Source organism: Thermobia domestica, chromosome 2 (genome assembly GCF_964235325.1).
Source record: "Thermobia domestica chromosome 2, izTheDome1.hap1.1, whole genome shotgun sequence".
Classification (NCBI taxonomy): domain Eukaryota; kingdom Metazoa; phylum Arthropoda; class Insecta; order Zygentoma; family Lepismatidae; genus Thermobia; species Thermobia domestica.
Window position 1 is genome coordinate 120,435,991 of NC_137455.1, and position 19,416 is coordinate 120,455,406.

Below are 19,416 nucleotides of genomic sequence, written 5' to 3' on the forward strand. Positions count from 1 at the left end.
AGCGTTACTTAGTTTTCCAAGACCTTTCGAACGAGGTATTACTCGGCCCATGTTCCCATTTGACATTTCAAAGTTACCCCCATTACCCCATTTACGGGGAGCGGGGAGGGGTACTTTGGCGGAATTGGTTTTCCCCCTTAGCAATATATAACGTGTACTTGAAACATTTCTTCTATGTTTTATCATTTTTCAGATATTTCCGTGGATTGATTAAAATGGCCCACCCTATATATATATATACGGTGTTTCAAAACAACACCAACAACGTTTGAGAGGTGATTCCTGACAAAATAAGACGAGAAGTATTGACCAACCTAGGTGCACAAATGCTTCCTTTCAGCTGCCGAAAACATTAAAAAGAATGAGCTTTAAGGTTTCAAGATACGAATCCATACATAAGTCATGGATAACATCCGAACAAATACATAAAGTGAACTAAGAAGAGCATTGTAATAAAAACAACGCAACATCGTGTCCAGTGTGAACGAAGAGAAAAATCTAAATTATAAACTATGTAACTGACGTTAAACAAATAACCAGCAGAACACAATCGCTTCCAAACAAGTTACAATGAAACTCAATGCAAAATTAATAGTTACAATTTTCTCGAAAACTGAATTTAAAATGATGATAATAATAATAAATGAAGATTCTTCTGATACATAACATACGGTCTTCGAGATTTCATATAGTGAAGTTTCATGGTGAAGTTTCATGGGACTGCTTAGCAGACGTGATTACACTTGCATGATTGAGTGATATAATGTTTTGTTTGGCAACTCAAATAGTTCGTTGCCATATCATGCATAGATTAAATATGCTGCGGTACTTCCGCAACAATCTTTATAAAGGTATTTGGTGAGTACTTCAAATTATAAGCTCGTATTCAAACTGCTTCTATAAAAATTGTTGCGTGAGTACTTTAGGATTCTCAAACATGTGTTTTTGGATAGCGCTCATATTAGTTCCTAAGTGAAGTCTTGACCCGACTACGGTAGGTTCCATAGTTTTGGAGCTATGGACCTTTAAAGCTCATGCACTTTCTTAGTAACTAGAATTCTAAAATGTTGTACAGATACATGAACCCAATGACAGATACATGACCATTTTCACATAATGTTTGCTTTACTCTATCATTTTGCTGTAAAGTTAATGTAATTATTATTGCAGATGTATTTAGATTGCGAATATGTGTAGGCAACGTTTGTTAGTAAAACATTGCTTCAGTAGAGTGGTTCAATGCTGGTTCGTGACCATTATGTGGCGTCTTTAATGGTAATATTTAAAAAGCTATTGCCATCCACAACGTGATTACGAAAATGGTTTTTATTTACTTTTAGCCGCAATGCTTTCACAAAATGCTATAAAACGGAAATTTGTATCTAAGATTTGGGACATTGAGTGCAATTCCTAATAATGAATTTTATAGTGAATCATTTCCCTGATATCCATAAATCTTTAGTGTTGAAGCTTATAGAAATTTCGCTCAATGGTTCTAGTCTTACAGGCACATTTCTTCATTTTACCTCATCAAAAAAATTATATTCTCCTTTTCAATGTCTTTTATAAAACCTTTGTTTTTAATGGGTTTCTAAAAAGGTTCCGTTATTGTTAATGTTACTTCGTAATACCATCATATATACAGTAGAGAAAATCTTTCTTCAGAATAAAAAAAGAACGAAGAAAGATAAGGAAAGAGTAGCAACCACATTTTATACATCGGGTTACCCACATAAGTTTCTCATTGAGATGAAGCCAAAGTACAACTTCAATATCCACAAACTCTGTGTAGCTTCATTGCTTCAAAGGGACTTCTATTTCAACTAAAAAAATCTATTCACGGATACTCGAAACTTAAAAAATGTAAATAAAAATGCGTACTTGAATAACACTTTCAACATAATTCTTTGTTGAAAGCTTCACTTTCCTCGAACTATGCTCACCTCGGATCATTCATGTTCAATCAGATGGGAGACTAATCACGTTTCTAGTCGCCGGCGATGAATTGATCCTGTCTCTGTGCACATTTTACAGAGCAGCTTGTGATAAGAAACTCTATTGATGTATCATGTTTCCCTGTTAACTACATGAATTCCTTTCATAGGTTTGTTTTGGAAGTGGCCTTTGTGAGAAGTCTGCTGCTTGCTTGCTTCGAGATGCTTTCAAAGCGCATCAAGGCAAAATCCTAGAATTTACTTTCGAATCGATTACTAGAGAGAAACGGATCTACATTTAATTCTGTTCCCCGAGACAAAGCAGGGATTTCTAATAGCAATAATATAATCATTATACATAATTTGAAGTGCAAGGGCTCTAGAAAATAAGTTTTCTTTAACGAAGCTGCTTATCTGTCTACAAAAATTTGTAAAAAAAAATATCTATTCTAATGTAGAAGGAACAGTTCGTTCCATTTTCAATAACTATATTCTGAAGAAAAAAATCAAAAATAAACCAGAAAAATATCAATATACATGAGAGAGAAAGAGCAAATCGGTGGACGCAATGGGTTTCCTACTTCCAATGAATTGCTTGTACAGATATTAGAGCCAGAAGTGCCCACAAGCAGATTTTAGGGTACAAGTTTCTTTCACGAGTTCCTTTTGGGGAGAGGGATAATTTTTCATTGAAAATGACACAATTAAACTTTAATTATATCGTAATAATGCTTTAAAGAAAGTAAAAAAAACGAATTGAATAAAACAGACTATAAAGCAAGTTATCTTCGTTTTATCACAAGCAACTCCGGTCCCCTTTATTGGAGAGACCAGGGCTATTTGAGTATAGTAAGAGAAAAAATTGATTTTTCTGAAAACTAACGCAATGCAATAACATCATACTAAAGAACTAAAGTTCTACTATAAAACCGATAGAAAAAAATATTAAAGTGAAACTGTCCAAATTTACACCAAGATATTTAACAGAACTGTGATGAGGAAGGGTAATGCCATCTTAAAGAAAAGAGAAGGAAGAGCTAGAGTATGTTTACAGGTAAAGAGTAGAAAGAACATTTTTGTCAATTTTTGTTTAATCCATGAACAGGACACCGTTCAAAAATTGTATAATGTCGGAATAAGTTGGGAAATAGCAAGATAGGAAAGGGAGAAGTAGCATAGTATAATAAATCGTGTGCATAGTGTAGAATATGAACATAGGATCTAGAAAGAGATTGTATAGAATAGGGGATAATACAGAACCTTGAGGAGCGCCTTGAGAGTTGGTACGTCCAGAAGAGAGTTGGGAACCCAAGGGTATGCTGGACCAGAAAGTTTTAAATAATGCGTAAATATATAGAGGGATGCACTGTTTCCAGAGAGTGCCAATGAGGTCATAAAGAGGTATATAGTCGTAAGCATGAAAGAGGTCAATAAAATCAGAAAAAACAAACTGAGTAAGGGAAAAGGCCAGCCATATGTAGTACCATGTGTAGCTCGATGTGAGCACCACGTGTTCGAGCAACAGACTACACCGTAACTTTCATTGTTAGAGGCTCCGTTGAAGTACAGGAACAAGTATTTTGAACCATCCCTTCTGGCAGGCTTTACAGAGGCCACGGACAGTGACACGACGAGATCAAGTGCTATTTTCAATAGGTTAAACTCTCAAATATCAATAGGACTGGCATCAGGTGACTTCACTGGTATGTCTTGGAAGGGAATAGCCTGGATACCGGTGTCTACCGCCATCTGTTGCAGAAATTTCTGTGTTGAACGGGATGTATGTGATGAGGTCTTATTGATATGTACATGAACTTGATTTTTATTGCATTTCCATACAAACGCGGCAGATATTCTATGTAAATTGGTATGAGGATATGTTGCTGATAAAATGCAGAGTTGACTTTGCACTTTTTAGGCACTTACCAAATCGTTAAGTTCCCTTCAAAGCAGTATCCTGCGACAACCAGAAAACCCTTCGAGAAACTTGCTTTGCACTGATGCAAGAAATCGGGACGGGTTTTCCATCTCTTGAGTGTATGTTATGACTCGAATTTGGATAAAATCTGATAGATAAATACATGCACCATCAAGTGTGGCAACAAACTCCCAACTTTTCCCGAGTAGACAGGTTTCGTAGAGACACGTGCAGTGGGTTTGTCCTTCTTCTGATGAATCTCAGTAAGGACATATCTACGACTTTTAAACAGTATCCAGAGCTTTAATTTGCCATGTAGGTTTCGTTTCACAGTTGACTGTGCCACATTCAATCAACTTGCTTCATATTCTGTAGGAAGATTTACCTGTAGGGCCATTCGAAGCAACTTTCGAGCTACAGGTAGAGTCACTGCAGTACAAGGTCACTTTCTACTTCCATTACTGGGTGCATGAAATGCTGGAACTTAGTGGTATTTGCATCGATTAATTATGTTTTTGATAATCGTTGACCCTTAAGAACATCCACTCTCCCTGCGCTGTTTTTTAATTTTGACACGGAAAACTTGGCGTGGAAAAGTACAACGACGTAGCATTTCCGAACCAGTTAACCTTGGGAGACATGATACACACACCATACAATACGAACTTTGCGCGATACCAGAGGCCTTTATGTCTCTCTCGTTGTTTGAATCATTCGGGTCGGTCGATTCTGTGAGCAGGGATGGAAGTTTAAAATCGGACAAATATAGACGGATCAACTTTCTTTAGTGTTTCTAAGAAGAGTGAAAGTATTCAGAGGGCAGAAAATTATTACACAGTGTAAGTAAAAAAAAAAAAAAAAAAAAAACTGAAGGTACGTTGGGAAAAGACGTTACAAGTGACGGTAGGGAGTGGTGCTATTCAGCCGGTTCGATCCGGTTTAATAGAACCGTTTGTTAAAATATACGAGTTCGCAGAGCCGTTTGTTATACCCAGAAATAACAGTAAATTTTGTTCAGTTATACTTAGGAACAGTGTAATATGCCATTACAGTCTAATGTGATGATGTTTTAATAGGAGGGTGCCCGAAATTTTTTGCACCGACTGTACTTGACGTTTAACAAAAAAATTCTGGCTGTTCATATAATTCGTAATTTTGTTTGTTATTCTATTTCAAATTAACATGGAAAATTGTAAAACTTCATTAGGAATTATAGTTTTGGGAATCGATATCTTTATTTATATATTAAATTAGTTATAAGTCTTGTATATGGATATGTAAATGGATTATTACAATTCTTACGGTGTCAGTGCTATCTGAAAATATAGGTCCACCATTGGACGGAACTTTTCAGATCAAATAACCAATCTAAAATTCGACAGAATTTTCAGGACCACCCTTCACCTCTCTTTTCCTTCCGTCCTTCTAAAATCTAGTTTAATCCAGATTTTACCAAATTTTATTCGTTTCAAAGCCCCACCGCCAAAAATGCTTTGTTTTGATTGGAGGATTCACCCACGCTATGATATTAGAGCGCGATTATTCCCATTCCATGCCTGAAAATTTTGCTGACAACAGCCAGACTCGGATCTTCCAGCTCAGAAAAACAGAAATGAGCTAGAAAAGCTCCATTAACGAGGTAAATTTAGTTTGATAATTGAAGGGGCGTAAGCAGGAAGCTACGGAGCCATAATTTGCTAGATTTTCATAGTAAAAAACCGGACTGAAGAACTAAAATAGGAAGCATAACTCGGTGACGCCATGTTTTGCCGATATAATTAGTGGTGGACATGTTCTGTGAAGTGCATCAGTTTGTTAGTTGTGTGCAAAGATCTATAAACAGTTTCGGAGGAGTAGTGTTTTCTCCCTTAAAATATTCTTATCCTAAAACTATTTCTTTTCGAGTTACGTAAGGCCTGCCCCACTGCCGTTTGTGTTCGTGTATGTAGCGGATGTGATTTCTTTTTGTATTTATTTATTAGTAACATGGCGGTATTTAATTTCTTTGTAGTTAGGATAGTAATCATAATGCACGTGTAAAGTTTCAAGAGGGCTCCTGTCTACTCCCAAATTGGGGGTACGGCTTCCAGCGGGATGAGTTGAACATGTAGTTTGTTCCGGGTTCCTGCCCCTTCAGGGCAGGGGTCCTATTGTTAGTCAACACTTTGATATGTCCCCTCGGGGGAATTGATTAAACAGGTTGAGTTAAGAATGTGATTCAGTGAATACAAGGGCCAATTGGCCCTGTTCCTTTCTTTCCCTTTCCTTTCATAAACCGATAGAGCCGATTTAAAATGGTAAAATCTGAATGTTGTCTGTGTATATTTATTAGTATAACATGTATTAATGTAGTGTGTAGTATGGATGTGGCATGTATGTGTTCGTAATGTAAACATTTTCTAGTAGTAGTAATTGTGGTAGTTAAGTGATGAAAGAGTGCGTGAGATAATTGAATATGGACAGTGTAGTATTTACTATGCGATAATTTTTGGTAATAGTATACATGAGAACCCCCTGTCTTCCGTGCGCGAGGATACTTCATATTATATATTTATACGTTACCAAATTAAATCACTGCGTTGTCTTCATTATATGTGCTTAACATTCTATTTTTAATTTCTAGAATAAATTTTGTTGATTTCGATTTGAAAAATGTTAAATATTTTTAAATTTATATCATGATGCAGACCAAAATCCTTGTTGCATATAATGTAATGCGCTATAGCATATAAAGTACAACGGAAAATATGTACGTTCTTTTTTATTTTCGTATCAGTGGATAAGTAAATGAAAGTGGGTTTGTTACCCCCTTTCTAAGTTCGTAGATACTCAATCAATAATCCCTAAAAGTATGAGCGTCCAGCTTCTTCTGGAACTCAGACGGTCTTACGTATACTATATCCTAATTTTTTATTATTCCGTCATTAAATGAACTTATAAACAATATTTGAAAGTGAACGTAATATAGTACAATAATTCCGTGTACAAGGTCACATTCAGTGGTTCAAGGGTTGATCATATCGTCGCTAGCCCCTAGTGTCAAAAGTCAGTACTAACCGTTATTCTTATGTCAATGCTCTTAGTGATTTAGTTTCCATGGAATTGACCTTTCTTTTCGAAATAAAACCTAGAAGGTATAATTCCCAGCCCATATGGATGTACAGTTAGGTTAAGTGACCCAAAATTAATATATTCTGAAAATTACTACATTCTGCTTAGTCTAGAAATCGAAATATTTAAGTAAATAAACAATACGTAATTTCTTAACAGAAGTCGGGCGATATGATGCTAGTTCTTCGCTTTGAAATTATATTAAATGTTCATTTCTTTTTTTTGTGGCTGCAGAATAATTTCATTGTTGTCAGAATTTCATAAACATTAAATATTACCGTAGATAATTCTATTTTTCAGTGAACATACGTATGATTTTTTTCTTTCTTAGTAAAGCTACCAGGTATTACATAGTATTGTGTGTGTGGTGAAAGAGTCTTGAGTTCGAGTGAGGTTGTCGTGCAGTGATCGGAATGGGAAATGTTTGTAGTGACTATAGATTTTAAAGTATTATGATGAAATGTGTATATAGGCTGGGCGTAGATAGAGGAGACAGGGTGTTTGTAGAATATAGCGTCGTAGTAAATGAAAAAGATGATGATATGAATATTATATGAATATTAATATGAATATGAATATGAAGTATATGAATATTGTAGTAGATGAATATAGAAGATAGGACACCCATATAGTTAAATATATAGTAGCCCAGTGAATACTTCGCCACGTGTTGATATATATATATATTGAATAGATACGTGTAGCTACAAACATCTCAGGTTCTGACCCCTGCACCGGAATATCACGCGGACAGGAGGGCGATATATAGTCGGACTATGGTAATACTTTGTAGTTTGATGTGTTATAGTAATGATCAACCATAGTAATACCATCTGATAGCATGGGTAGCATCATATAATCGCTGACTGGACATATTTAATAATCAATTATGCAAAAGACAATAGTAGCTGTAGAACTTGGGGCTGTAGTGAATTATATTTTCTGGTCGGTTTTAAAATAGAATATCCTGCTCCGTGAGATTTTTTTTCCTTCACGTTACCTACTCGGGCTAGCTTACAATGTTCATGGAGGCGACAGCTCTGACAGGGTTACAGAATCAAAACAATTAGTTATTGAAATTTATACCGTACCCGGGCATCGACCCCTCCCCCCTTGAATATTTTCGTTTTCTTTTCTTAGTTTTCAAACTAGATAGTGATGGAAATTAATCGATGCCTCAGAATTTAGCGCATTCTGCGAAGGGGAGCTATCGGTGAAGTTTGGCAATAGAAATCACCGATCCAAAATCCAGTTTATTTATTTTTTTTTATTTTGGCAAATCACTAATTAGGGATATCTTAGCTATTACTCTAGTTTCATTACTATTCTGGATTCTTTTACTTTCCGATAGGTTGGATGATTTTTTTTTGAAATTCTAAATTAGCGCCGTCTCTAACCTTCCGGAGGATTCCGGGATCTGCAAGGGTGTTGACCGGATACGGTGAGTGGTGGGATTTCCCTAAAGCCTTTGTCTTTCCGAAAATCCCATCGGGGACACAGACTTGTCTCATCTTCGCGGACATCTTTTTCGGCTATTTATTTGGTAAGCCGAACCCTTTTTGGCATAAAAGAGAATATTTGGTTATAGTATGTTGTATACGTAAATTCGACCCCTTATCTTTCGTAGTTGTAGTGTTCTGTCTCCTCTCTTTTTACCTATACTTCTTCTACTTCTTCTCTAGAGGTTTTTTTAAATTTCAACCTTCCCCCCCCCCGATTTTTGAACTTGTCGCTTACGATTTATTTAACGTACAACTCTGATCTGAAATTACCAGCTGAGACGTTGCAAGACACGATTCATGGATAAAGTAGATAATGATTGGGTCCTCCATCACATTTTGACCTATCGCCGAAATGAATAAAGACTTCATATTTGACGACACTTCAATTACGTTCTTTCACCGTCGTCCCTTTAAGTTTTTTTAATCCATTGGTCACTTTCCTTTCTGTTTTGGTTTTCGTTTATCTTGTAGTTAATCTGGGCCCAGAAATTGTATTTTGGTTTATCTATTTATATCTTTAGGAATGTTCTGTGTTACGTGCCTGCCTCACGTTTTTTTTTAATTCATTAAGCACGAATTGACTATATGAAAGTTGAAATTTATAGACGCGCGGTATCAGGTAAAAAGATCAATTCTCTTTTTTTTAATGTAACGTCGGAAGTCATTTGTTTTCTTGTACTTGCAACCTTTTCAAAAATTATTGTTGGGGTGATTAATTTAAATGTGTGCGCATTTATTATAAATATATATATATAGAGAGAGAGAAATGAATACGTCGAAATGTACATGTGCTTAGTATGTGAATATGATGTTAAAGTAAAGTATGATATTAAATGTATTATATGGATATATGTAAGAGCGCTCGTGTCTGTCCCCCCAAACGTGTATTGGTTGCTATAGTTTACCAGTAAGTTTTCCGACGAATATAAGAATATAGATTTTTGTCAAGAATACCGCCGTGCACTCAAATAATTTTCCTTTTCCTCTGAATAGATGTAAATGATAACCTATGTAATTATTTAATGGCATGTATTAAAAAGTAACGGCAGGTCTAAACGTAACCCACATCATAATGAATATTATCCCTGAACTACCAACCTAAAACCATTGTGGAAAGTGTACCTTTAATCCCTCTCACCTGCATATGTATCCTGTGACTTGACCAGTTTTTTTATCCTCAATTTAAATCATCATACTCCTTACACCTGTGGAAGATCGTTTTAAATCCGAACCATATATACATATATACAAAAGTGACCCTGGATAAAGGAAAGGTCTCATGACGTGTCCCAGTGTTAAACAAGTAACTTGAAATTATCCAATTAATAAGTTTGGAAATGGACTGACTAGGAGGAGAAGCATCCTCTGGCGGAAAGTGATTTTTCAAAATCCCTAGATGGGTATAAACGTCGCAGTGTGCGAGTGCAGATATAAACTGCTAAGAGTTACACACTAAATATAGTTGATGAATGGTTTTGTAAACCAATAGTCATATATATATATAGATATATATATATATAAACACAAACTAAGTTAAATGGAGCGAAATGTTTTTGGACACTACGAGTAGTGCGTGATTTGTGATTTGAACGCTCAGAATTATTAATATTTTATTGCTGAATGTGAGGTAGAGACTCATAAGTTCTAGTACACCTAAAAGTTTTTTTTTCTTTTTTTTTCCTCTTTGTCCATATTTTTTTAAAGTGAAATAAGTGTCTCCTTTGCGTATGTCGCAAATCATAATTTTGCTTTAGCATGCCTAAGATATGACACATGTAATTATTTTTTTTTCCATTTGTCAATATGATTGAATATATAAAGATTTACTAAAGTATAACTTTATGTATTCTATTGATATATAACCAAGAACTTGTGCTTTTAATATTTTCTTCATAATTATTTGTTTTGTCTTTTCTTTTCACTATGGATGTAATAAATTATTTGTATCTTTGTAGTTAGTTGGTTTCCTTTAAACATATATACACTGTCCTGAGTGAGTGAGCGAATGCATGATAGATTTAATTTAAGTAATTTTAGTAATATCATTTGTCATATTAACATCTATAATATATGTGTCATGCTTTATTATATGTGTTAAGGTAAATAACCTAGGTCATGAAGGACCGCTACTAACGGTTTAAATCGGCTCTAGGAGTGAAACGAAAATAGCAGGATGAGCCTAAATACGACATCTTTCTTCCAGGAAGTTGAAACTCTTATTGATACGATACATAAATTTATATTGAGTTTATAAGTTTGATTTTTTTTCTTTCTTTTTGGCTAATTCATATGTGTGGTCGATCCTAGAGAACAGAGTTCAGATGCTGGATGGTTATCAATCACCGGTTGGAATAACAGTACAAAGAATGATTTCAATTTTCTCCTTTCCTGGTCTAGGTCTGGGCAACCCCACGATCGTGGTGCCTGGAGCTAGGTCTGGATGGTATGAGGGAACATGTGTCTATTCCGAAGCATTCCAAAATTGAGTAGTCGTTAATAACACTTAGAATGATTCATCTTTCAACGACTTTCTCGACTTCTCGCTATATTCCCAGAATTATCCAGTAATCTATTTCTTAATAAAATACTCTATTTGTTTCTTTTTCTCTTCCTTTTTCTACCTCCTTCTTTTACCCTTCTACTTTCTTCTCTTTCTTTTCTATTTCTGAATGAAAGAAAACGGAGTCATGACTGAGAGTAGTCGCTATTGGCACGGTCAATAAGTTGTTTCGATGAGTTTTCTTCGGGAGTCCGATATGGGATAATTAACAATGAGATGAGTATGCATTGAGGGACGAACAATAACAAGAAAGTTTATTGAAATTTACTTTATTGGAAAATAATCATGATTTCAATTAGTAGGTGTTGTTTAGTAATCGCCCTCGTTAAAAGAGAATTAATTTTAGCGACTCCTCTAAACTGCTCTTCTTCGTTTACTACTTATTTTTTTTAACGTTTTCTTTCAATTGGCTAACCGTGACAGGATCTGTTGCCCTGGAAACGGCGGTTTCTATGGCAACGGACACTGTTTTCTTTCAACAGTAAATTTTAGTTTAACTATCTTTGTTTTGGGGAATTCTTACAGCTACAGGGTTAAACATGTGATCTCTCAGAACAAAATATAAGCGTTTTTTTCCTTAATCTCAAATGCTAAGATATCAAGAATAAAACTGAATCACACGAGTGTACTGGTGAGGGTTATTTATATATGAAACGCATACATACCATTATCAACAATTGTCAGTCCATTGCTGCATTAAGATCTACCCAATACTTTTTGACAATCATCTATCATGGATAATTCGTTTCCAAGATATTCGCAATGCTACCTAATTTCGTCATACCACCTTATAGTAGGGTGCAGTGTAGGTCTCCACTTGTCATTTCCCAGTAAGCAAACAGGTCCACGATAAGTCTAGGTTTGCAATTAACTTCCCTTGATAGACTTAACTTTAAAGATTTTTCTCTGTGCATAGCTTCGCCAAGTGTAAATTTCAAGTCATGCTTGCAGTTCTGATAGCCTTGACATATAAGCCTGCATCCACTTAGAGCAGATGTAAAAGTGAAGGCTGTGCAAAAGCACGTCGCGTTAGACTTAGCCTTAGAGATTCTTTCTATGTAAGGCTTTGCCAAGGATAAATTTTGAGTCATTCTAGCTAGGTGTGTCAATTTAAAGGTAAGTTTAGCCGTATATGTACTCTCTCCCTCCCCTCTCACTCTTTTTATCTATCTATCTATCTCTATTCAGAACCGGTTGTTCAAAAAATTAGAATAACACAACTGACCATAGGTAATACTATCCTTACCATGGCAAGGACGACGTAAGGTTAGAGACAGTTTAGAGATTGTAAGATGTTAAGAGGTGGTGGTTCTATGGAATAAAGAGGAAAAACTCAGAGGAAAGGAAAAAGGGACGCGGTGGGAACTAATTTAAATGAAAATGTTGGAGTCAAGGAGAAGAATTTCACTCAGAAAGAGAACGATAAGTTTTATTACCAAGGGAGCGGTAAAAAGTTCAAATTAGGAGAATGAGGGGGTCATAACGGAGGATGGATTAGAATTGTTGCCAGGCGTTGTGACAAGTATGCAGAACAATACGTGTTGTGATAGTTTAGAGTTTCTGGTATATCAGGAAGTTGGTATAGGATTGAGTGACAAAGTAAGTTTTAAGAATTCGGCACCTCCAGAATATCCACCATTTAGGATAGGGGGATGAAAAAGCAGAGAAAAGAATGATTGGACTAGGGAAGATTGAGAATGGGAACCAGCTGGGAAATACGATGACAGAACGTAGTTTGAATAAGTAAAGGATCATAGGACAAAGGAGGAGATGAGGGGTTGTCAAACGTGGAAGAATAAGCAGACTAATCAAGGTTACTAGAATAAGGACGAAAAAGGGGAAAAGGAAGGAGGTAGAAAAGGAGAAGCAGCATGATGTAGAAGAATAGAAATATGTTCATTGCTGTACCGGTTAAATTAAATAGTCCATGTGAGATTACTACAGTTAGCAAGATGACAGAATATTAAATCGAGAGCTCTAGGGAGTTCATTTGAAGGAGCATGAGTAGAAGGAGAAGGAGGAAGGCGAGCAGAAGTGTTAGTATTTACATCCTAGTAAGGGCAGTGGCAGTTAGAATCTCTTATAAAAATTCAGGAGAGAGAAAAACAACTGAAAAGATATTGCTAAAGAGAGGTAGGAAGGTGAACATTTGTAGGAATACTCACATAAGGAACACTCATAGTGTATAAGGAATGTCTTCTTATACGAACATTAGTATCTTGTGTCTCATCTTACATGAAACGATTTAACCAGCTAACAGTCTCTGTGTAAGACAACGTGACGCTGTAGGCCTGGGTTCGATTCCAGCAAATTCAATTTTTTCAAATGCTGCAATTTCAATTTCAGTGCATACTCAATATGACAAACAAGATAATCTCCAGAAAGAAAAATATGTTGTAATGAGGAGAATTGGAGAAGATTTGTCAATAGATGCAATGATTTACAAATTTATTTACTGCAGTTGTTCTAGATTGCAGGAAGACGAAGATTTGATACCTTTGTCTACTTTTAATGATTTTCTGATTCATGCGTAAGAGTTTTTATTTCTTTAAACATACAGTACATAACGAAATAATATTAAATATATTACTTACAAAACAATATTGCTACTAATATATGGTGTTCATTGGACCACATCCTCCGAATCATAGAGATTCATCTCAGAATGGAGGACTGTTTCGTGTGTCATCCACTCACAATTTTATTTGCATAAAGGCCTGACTCTGTGTTACCAACTGCTGTTTTGGTGAAGAAACGTTACGTGAAAGTTGGGTTGCATTTGTTCAGACCTTTTAGAAACTGCAAATGATCTGGACACCAGGTAATGGAATTAGAGTACTCAGGGGGAGATACTTCTGCTGGTGACTGTACATACGATAGGTCTTACGTAAAAAATAATAAAAGTAATAAAAAATAAAAGTTTGTAGAATTTCTGTAGTTTAATCTGTTATTTCTTATTCTGAAATCCCAAATTCCTTTCTTGATTAATCGGTGTTACATTTGTTTGAAAGTTTCTCAACGAATTTTCTCTCTTGTGTTGTAATATTTCGAAATTAATTTTGTTCTGCGCATTTTAATTTTGACAAGTTTGCAGAAAAAGTTTGCCAATTTAATAATGTAAATTTGTTACATAAGTCTCCTGCAGAGGCCGCGGTGACTCAGTGGTACAACTTTCACCTCTGGTGCATTGGCTCCTTGCTTCGATCCCAGTTCGCGTCAAGTGAGCTTTGTGGTTCTCAAACACCGTGTGCTGGGTTTTCGCGGAGTTCCTCCCACTCCGCGAAAACCAAGCTGTTGCTGTTTCCTCCCACTTTCTTCATTCCGTCATTTCATTCATTTCATTCATTTATCATCATCACCGTCTCTTTTAGCTTAGGCGGTATAACCATGGGACCTAAAACTTAAGGATTTCATTTTTCATTTCATTTTAAGTTTTCTGAAAATCAAACTTTGCAAAATGAGTTCTATACTTGCCAAATAGGAATTATTTGCCACAACTGAGCATTGGTGCGTTGTATTTTCTTTCAGTGAACATTCATTTGTTTTTTTCAAGTAAGTTATGTTGCTGCAAGGTAATATAATCTTTTGAATATTTCTTCCTTAATTCGAACAGTGGCGCAGCAAACTTTTGCGGCCCCACGAGAATGAAGAGAAGGAGCCTTAGTTGTAAAGACGATCGTTATGACGATAATAATAATAGTAATAATAATAATAATAATAATAATAATAATAATAATAATAATAATAATAATAATAATAATAATAATAATAATAATAAATGGCGGCTAATGTTGGTGTTGCAGCGTTGCGCAAGGACCAAAATATTTAAAGATAAAATATTATTAGCATTTGTAGTAAAGAACAGGAAAACCTTACTCTCTAATAACCCTATATGCTTTAAATGACATATTTTTTTTAATTCTATAACTGTAAAATACATTAATCCGTTTTAAAAAGCGAAAAGCAATCATTCACAGAGTCTCTAATTTATATTGCGTTGCAGCGAGCATACAACTACCAGATCTCTACAGCGCGGCAATTGCAGAATGTCGAGTCTCCTTCCCCATATCTCAGAAGTTAATGGCTCTGGTCGTTGCAGTGGTTCTCCAACAACGCGGCATGGCTTCCAGTGAAAGCAGTAGCGTACACAGGAATTTATTTCGGGCGGGGTCCAAACTCAATATGAGGATATTTTACTTTAAAATTTCTAAAATTACACCTAAATTTAGGCTAAATTTATATAAAAGTCGAAATTTCGGGGGGGAGGGTCCGGACCCCCAGGACCCACTCCCTGGGTACGTCCCTGAGTGAAGGAGAAGGTTTTTAGCGCTAAACAAGATTTCTTATTTTATTTCCCTACCAATTACAAATGGAATGTATTTTTTTGCATTCATATTTTTAAATTACCGGACTACATTGAAGCAAACCCATATAACGACAATTTAAATAAAAGTGATCACAGAATTACAAAATAAGAAAGAAAATATGTAGTAAAGCAGAAGACAAATGAAAGTAAACACAAATTTACAAGTTAATTCTTAGCTTATATTGATAATGGAGGCTTCTTGTACAATGATTTGTGAACCAAATATTAATAAGTTAATATATAGATATTCCCCTCTGTGGATAATATTTTATTATATACATAGGGCCTATATGTTTTATAAAATAAATGTGTTTTCTACTTTTGATAACTTTCCAAATAAAACTGTATTATGGAAAACTCTACATTGAATTTGAGAGTAGTAGCAATGCTCAGGGGTGGAACCACGAGGGGGGACCATCGGGTCCGGACCTCCCAAAAATTTCGAAACTCGACTATCATTTGTAGACTTTCTTAAGGAACTATACTTGTTTAACAGAGAAATGATTGATGTAGGCTAAATATTTTATTTTAGTCTCATCATGTACTCTTTCTTTTCTTATAAAAATAATCGTTTTATCATTTTTTCTAAAAATATACATGACAGTAATTAAGAATTACTTATCGTCTTTTCGGGTGCAGAATAAGACAGGTTAGGTTCGAAATTACATAGACGTTTCAGACCCCCTCAAATACTTTGGATCCCTCCCAGCAAACATTTCTGGCAATGTTGTTTGTATTGACGTTCTTTGACTTTTGGTTTCTGTTACATGCTGCTCCTACATCTGACAGGTTTCAAAGTTTGCTTTCCAGAACGTATCACATTAATAAGCATTGTTTCGCCTCGTGTGGAGGTATATATTGCGTTCATCATGCATTGCTTACAAGCAAGAAGGATGATTTGGAATGTAGTTTTTCTTTTACGTACGTGTGTCGGTTTGTGCATATGTGACACTCGCGATTCATATACCTCTCTTGTATTAGCTGTTTTACCTGAAAAAATCAGCTGTTTTGGTTTTTATTTATTAGATTTACTTGAGTTATGCGTGCTCTAATTCTATAAATAACGTACAAATTTTGAATGAATTCTATACCATGATTTCTGTAAATAAGTTACAGAAAACATCAATTTGCTCAGCTCTCTACTGAGGAAATACTTGCAATTAAGGCTTAGACAAACCAAGCAAATGGCAATTCAGAAGAGTGTTCAAAAACAATCCGGTTTAAATTCACAGAACATATTATGGCAGCAACGTTGTTTGTCTTAAAAAGTATTTCCACAATTGTTTAAAATTTTCCTAGATAAACTATGAATAAAGTGTATTCAATTTATATTTTTTATAACACTAATCTCTGCCACGAACTGTCTTCAGTCTACACTACAGAGGAATTTGGATCACTGACAGGGTATGGGTTTGCTAGAATGAATTCTTCGCAATAATCTAGAAAAATGATTAGTGAATCTACAAAGCTTCTGAAATTAATATTAACTGCACCTATGATGTCAGCAAAACGAGGCAGGCGTTCTTCCACAATCGAAAAGAATTGACGCTTTCAAGGAATTGAATGTTCCAAGAAAGGGTATCACCATTGGGTATGCTTTTCATCGAAAAAGACCTTGACAATGGGAACACCAGAGTTCAACCAGCCTGTATTATACAAATTTACTCCAATTAAAGAGAAGCGAATGGACTTACTAATTAAATAAGGTAACTACTCAGATAAAATATTCTGCATTAGTTTTTAGTTTTTAAAAACAGAATTTTATTTAATTTCACATGTCACGTAACATTTGCATATAAAGTATATTGATTTCTCAGTGAGTCCAGTTTATATATTCTGTCTCCGACCGTTCGTACTGCAACACCCGAAACCACAATCCACCAGCTGCCACTAATAATAATAATAATAATAATAATAATAATAATAATAATAATAATAATAATAATAATAATAATAATGCACTTCATACTCACAGTTTATCTTGAATGTTGAAACATTTTTTGTGCATCTTTCTTGCGAGTCCATTAATAAATCCATATTTAACTTACGTGCTTTTTCCACTTAGATGTTTATCATACTAATACTAAGAGACAACAAACGTTCCTGCAATATCGAACTGTTCACATGGTTCTTAATTCTTTTCAATTTTGAGAAGGACCGTTCTGCTGAAGGCATTGCTACACAAAGAGTTAAAAACAATTTCGACGCCACAAAGACCTAACATATACTGGAAATAATTATATTATTTTAATAAGGACCAATTGCGCAAAGCCTTTCACTGTTTCATTTTGAAGTACACTACGGGTCATGAGTAACTGATGAGGGAATCCTGAAGAAATATCGTTCGGATAGCTGAGTACAGTCTTTCTGCCACTAAATGGAATTCCTTGTTATTAGTGTACATAAGAACATTGGGCTTCAAACACTCGAATTTTTCAGTGATGATCATCTGCTTTCAAACATGATCCGTAATATATTTAACATACCAACATCCAAGTAACCATAGAACACATTAACTTTGAAATATTTTCGGGATTACTTAGTCTTTAATCCTCACATAATTCATCAAAAATCTTCTTTGTTCTATTTGGGTATTTACTTGTGAAACGACATTCGATTCCCCATATTTGTGCTATTTCTTCAGAATCTTTATTTACTTTGTCAAAAGAATTTCTTAGTTCGTGAAGTGAAATAAATGCCTCACCTAGTAATTTTATTACAGCTTGTATTTTTGTTGGTAATTTCTAGAAATTTATGTTGCACTACCACTGCAATTAAAAATTCGTAGGATTACATTTGCTTTCTTAAGAAAATTGCTTCGTCACGTTCACTTGATTTGCTATATGCCACTGTATGCCTATGTTGTTTAACGTCTTCAGAATATATCCATAACAAAATCATACAGCTAGTAAGAAGAAAGATTATAGACAAACTGACCCCGACCTCGATGGAGATAGTGATTTAAGAGTTGTGGCTTTTTTGTCAGTTTCTAGAAGTTGTCATGAACTGAAAAACACATTAAGTTTTTCAATGATATTATGAAAGGATGTTACTTGTGGTATTTTAACTGCGTCTCTCAGGATTAAATTCAAGTTGTCAGCAGCATAATGTGCATAACTAGCTGACAGCTCAAGTCTCTTGATGTATTAACCCTTGTACACTTTAGTGCAGTACCTTCAAAAATCCCAAGAAACTTTCCACGGAGGTGTCGTTTACATCCTTCTTTATTAGGACGTATTGAAATATGAACCTTAATTCCTCGTGTTTTGAAACATCTTGAGTAGTATCCAAAATCAAAGAAGAAAAAAAACAAGCGTCCTACATTTCTACAGTTATTTGTTTTTCTATTTTCATTGATATTTGAATAATTTTATTTTGTACTTTGGGACTTAAGTATGTATTTTTGCTCTTTGTCTTACCATCTATAACTCGAGACAAAATGGGGTCGTATTTACTCAAAAGTTCAAGTACCGCTGTGAAGGTCATCCAGTTCTTCTCGATGTCCACTAAAGGCACTATTACACAATAAGAGTGAGTGCGAGTCTATTATCTTTCTCAATATTTCTCGAAAATACTGTATCTCGTCTCTTATTTCAGATAATAAAAGGTCTCTCACACTACTATTATTTTTTCATGCCATGTAAGTAAATACAAGTTTGCATATAATATTAGGCTCGTTCATGTTCTTTAGTTTATTCCCTAGTCTTTCCCAGACACTTATTTCGTCAATCCACACTGAATGAAAGTGAGTTGCTTTTTTGTTAGCAAAGAGCCATCATGATTCAGTTTTCCAGAATATCACAACCATTACCGAGAAATTTTACCGTGTTGTGCATTTTGAAAATAATAATCTATCATTCTCGTCTCGAATGAAATTTACAGGATATTTTACAGGTGCCATAACTCAAAATGCACTTCTTTAAAACGTTTTCTGGGATTTCGAAATCAAAATTATCTGGATCAATTGGATATTTGTGACAGAAATTTAATGTTTCAGCAGTATGGTCAAAATTAGATTGATAAGT